Genomic DNA, 4,504 nt, shown 5'->3' with positions numbered 1-4,504 from the left:
GATAATATTATTTAGCATTTGCTTATTTCATAATTACATATTTAACTTTTTTGACATTTAGTTTCATTTTTGATTGATTTTTCTTTTATGTCGTATCTTTATCATTGTTTATTTTGCTTTACTAATAGGCTGGGTAAAATTTTTTTGTGCGTATAATTTTAGAAGAAGCGTACACTGGTGATATTAATTAATCTTTGTAAGTCTAAAATGCCTTTTTGTTCATCTCCTGGGGATGGGAGCTTGTGTGAATGTTAGATTATTCATAGTTCAGTACATTTTAGATACAGCTGTTGAGGGTTCTGCCTATTTAGTGTGCACCATTTTCTACTTGGCATGGAAGAAAGGTTTGAGGACCATCTGTCGTTATTGTGTGACCTATTTTTTTTTCTTGTCCAGAAGCTTGTAGAATTATTTGCTTGTTCTTAAAATTAAAAATGTTAATCAAGGCCAGGTGTGGTGGCTCACGCCTGTAATCCCAGCACTTTGGGAGGCTGAGGCGGGCAAATCACCTGAGGTTAGGAGTTCGAGACTAGCCTGGCCAACATGGCAAAATCCAGTCTCTATTAAAAATACAAAAATTAGCTGGGCATGGTGGTGCACACCTGTAATCCCAGCTACTCAGGAGGCTGAGGGAGGAGAATCGCTAGAACCTGGAAGACGGCTGTTGCAGTGAGCCAAGATGGCACAACTGCACTCCAACATGGGCAACAGAGCGAGACTCTGTCTCAAAGAAAAAAAAAATGTTAATCAAGATCCAGGCCATTTCCATCACAGGTATGGCGGCTAACACTAGTACTAGCTCCTTACAGCTGCTACTGCTAGAGCTTATAGACAAATCTAAGAATCAAAAATTCTCATTGTGATGAAGAGTGATAAAGAAATTGTTGATACTCTTCTAGGATTTGATAACTTTGTCAATACGGTACTGCAAGATATCACTGATTTTGAAATCCTCCCAGAAGAAAGAATACTAAATTAGATCAGATTTCACTAAATGGAAATAATATAATAATGTTGGTTCATGGAGGAGGAGGACCTGAAGTATGAATGTGTTTCCTTGACTTGTGCTGGATTCTGTTTTGTCTTGTAATGAAAAGAAAATAGATTTTTTTTTCGCCTTTTAGTGTTTAGATCTTATAAAACTAAGTTTCCTATTAAGGGAAATGTTTTGAAGGCATATACCCATTTTTGTAAGTTAATCATGATTATCTTGGAAAAAAAGAAAAGAGTTTCTTTGAAGATTAAAATGGAAGTGTTTTGGTTAAAAAATTTCATCAAGATATTATAAAATATAAATTGCTACTTCTTAATTTTCCCTAAGACTCAATAAATGTGTTTAATTATAAACACCCAAGGCTGTGTTCAGTTTCTAGAAGTGTTTCTTCTTATCATCTAGCTGGTTATTGAGTTTCATTATGATCAACTCTTTATTTCTGGAAAACTTGTTTTCCAGATTTGAGATGTTCCTCGACTTATGGTGGAGTTACATCTTGATAAGCACATGATAAGTTGAAAATATTGCAAGTTGAAAATGCATTTGATATACCTAAACTACTGAATATTATAGCTTAGCCTAGCCTACCTTAAGTATGTTCAGAACACTTATATTAGTCTTCAACTGGGTAAAATCATCTGGCAACACACTGCACTGTAGAGTATTGGTTTACCCTCCAGATTGCATGGCTGACTGGAAGCTGGGGCTCACTGCCTCTGCCCAGCACAAGAGAGTCTGCTACTACATATCACTAGCCTGGAAAAAGATCAAAATTCAACATTTAAAGTATGATTTCCACTAAAGGCATATCGCTTTTGCACCATTATAAAATAGAAAAATTGTAAGTCAAACCATAGTAAGACAGGGACCATCTGTATTGGAAATCTGACATTATTTTCTATGTGTCTTTTATAATTTGCATCTCTCTAGCCTGCCTCCACAGAGGCCTGAATTTCTCGTTGTTGTTGTTTTTTTTTTTAACTGATTTGATCCTTGTAGTAGTCAGTTTATTCTTTATTGTTCCCATTACAGTAAAAAGGTTAGCAGTCACACTTTTCATTTTGAAACCTCTTTTCTAGCTTCAAATTGTTTTGTTTATGACTATAGATCTTGTTTTTATATCTGTATGATAAGATGCTTCTGTAAGGGGTGTAGCCAGCTATTAAGCCTCCAGAGTGACCTCATTTCCTAAGCCTGCACCTTTGCCAGGTTTACACTGTGGGTGCCTTTGTAGCTCCCCACTGCATGAAGACTCCAGGTTTTATTGCACTTCCTGGAAATGCCAGCAGAATGAACAATTTCTCCCACAAATCATCGCATGACTTAGCTTTATTTTCAGGCCCCACTGCAAACCTGTTGGAGGCAGGTGGTGTCCCTTCACTTACACCCTACAGGCTGTCTTTTATACATATTAGATTATGGACATGTCAGTCCTCACACTCTGATCTTGTCTGTGCTGTCTTAGATTTCTTGAATTTTCAGTTTGACTAAGTACTTCTTTCTGTCATTTTCAAGAGGGTATAATTGCTTCCTTTCTATGTTCAAAAAAGAAGAATGTGGGCTGAGTTTGGCATCTTGTACAGAATGCTACCATTTACTCTACTTTAAATTGAACCTAACATAGGTTGAGTGACTTGTCCAAACTCACAGTAAGTAGCAGAGACTGGTCTTAAACTTAGATCATTTGAATCCAAATTTTGTGTTCTTTCCACTAGGAAGGCAGTATGCATAGTAGTTAAGAGTGGGAGTCCTACAGAAGCAGAGTAGACAGGTTCTCACATCTGGAGGAGTGGGCCTATAGGGGACCATGACAAGGAATTGATTCTCCAGTCAAGCATGAGCATGAAAAGAGAATTTTCTTTTCACACTTTACCTTACAGTGTGGCCACTGATTTCAATCCCACCTTTTGTGATGCTTCCTCTAACAATGTTGTCATTGCCTTAACAATTGTCATGACTTGTTAGTTATGTGAGGAGAAGTGATCATGGGGCCATTTGCCCTGAGCATCCAGCCTCCAGTGGTCCTTCTATTCTGGGGCTAGGATGTCTGGGTTCCAATCCTGCTCAGTAGCCACCATGACCACAGACAAATTACTAATGCAATTAGAAATGATGATAATGTTTATCATACAGAAGTGCTGTAATGATGAAATGTGAGAGAACATGAAAAGTGACAGCAGTCAGTACCTTCCCAAACATGTGGGCCTACCTTAGAGCAGGCTCTTTGGTCTCTTTGGTAGTTAATGACGATAAAACAGCAAATACAAAGGTCAAGTTGCCCTCTTTTTGGAAAAGAAAATAAATGAGTATTTTAAAAATGATAGCTGATGAGTTCCCAATAAATATTAGCTTCTCTTATTTATTATATAACTATTATTCAAGTGAGCCCACTAAGCCCAGAAACTAGTGAGAAAACTCTTTTAGCAATAAGATGGGCTGATGTATTAGGTATTTTCCCAAAACATGATTTTTTAGAGGGTAGACTTCTCTCAAGATGAATAGGAGCCAGTTTTGAAAATTCATGATTCAAGTACTAATTCCATTTCAATTTTAAACAAGTTTAATTCAGTTTTGTTCATGGTTTTATTGGCCCAATAAATTATCCTAGTGAACTGTTTGTCTGCCAAGGAGGTGGGTTTACAACCTGAAGAGTCAATTTGAAAGTTCAACAGGGGCTGAGTTGAGCTACTCTCTGACTTTGACGTTAGATGTCACTGCAATCAAAGGAAAGCAGAGCGGGCAACCTAGCAGTGAAGTGAAACTTGAACATGGTAGAGGAAAGAGAAGTGTTTAAACTGTGGTGCAAAGTTCCTGGATAAGAACTTGTGACATGATTTGCGTATCCACCTTGCCATGGGGGAAAAAGGAGCATTTTAATATATGTATGGCAACCACATTCATTTTCCTGAGACATTGACTAGGAAAAACTCCTAACCACTTTGCACATCTTGGTATTTCTTCGCCTAATAGATAATAGAACTGATAGAGGCCCCCAAGGATTTTCAGTGCAGAATATTCCTAACACGTTCTAAATGAGAATTTTACGGACCAGATCACCAAGTCTAGTTCTTCTGAGCTTAATGCTTAAGACTTAAGTTGTCTTTCAAATATTCTTCAATTATATACTTTATCAGGTATTTCCAAAGTTTCTTTGCTTAAAGATGTGAAGAACCCCAGGTTACTAGTATTTGTGTGTTAAAAGTAGAATTACCAGATACATTCACATTTGTTTACTTAAGCAAAATATCTACAAACAGTTGGAGGGCAGGGGACCAAACTAATGTTTCCATTTATTGCTAGGCAACTGGGTGAACTGAAAAGTCCATCCTCCCAAGGGATATTGTACTAAATATATCTTTTTATGTGTGTGAACTGGCACACACTATTGGAATAGATTCAGAATATCTAACAATTGATGCGGCATAGGTACCAATGAATTAAATCTAGTCATGGCTAGTGCTTTCAGTGGAAAATAAGGGCACTCCATATGGGTGTAGGGAGGATCCGATG

General features: G+C 37.3%; 1 pseudogene; it reads left to right on the top strand.

The window, feature by feature from the left end:
* The first annotated feature begins 776 nt into the window (after positions 1–776).
* Positions 777–1,047, top strand: LOC102130727 (U6 snRNA-associated Sm-like protein LSm5 pseudogene; annotated as a pseudogene).
* Positions 1,048–4,504: the final 3,457 nt, after the last annotated feature.

This window comes from Macaca fascicularis, chromosome 3 (assembly GCF_037993035.2).
Source record: "Macaca fascicularis isolate 582-1 chromosome 3, T2T-MFA8v1.1".
In the NCBI taxonomy this organism is placed as follows: domain Eukaryota; kingdom Metazoa; phylum Chordata; class Mammalia; order Primates; family Cercopithecidae; genus Macaca; species Macaca fascicularis.
Note: the sequence above shows the minus strand (reverse complement) of the source record. Positions and strands in the feature narration are given on the sequence as shown.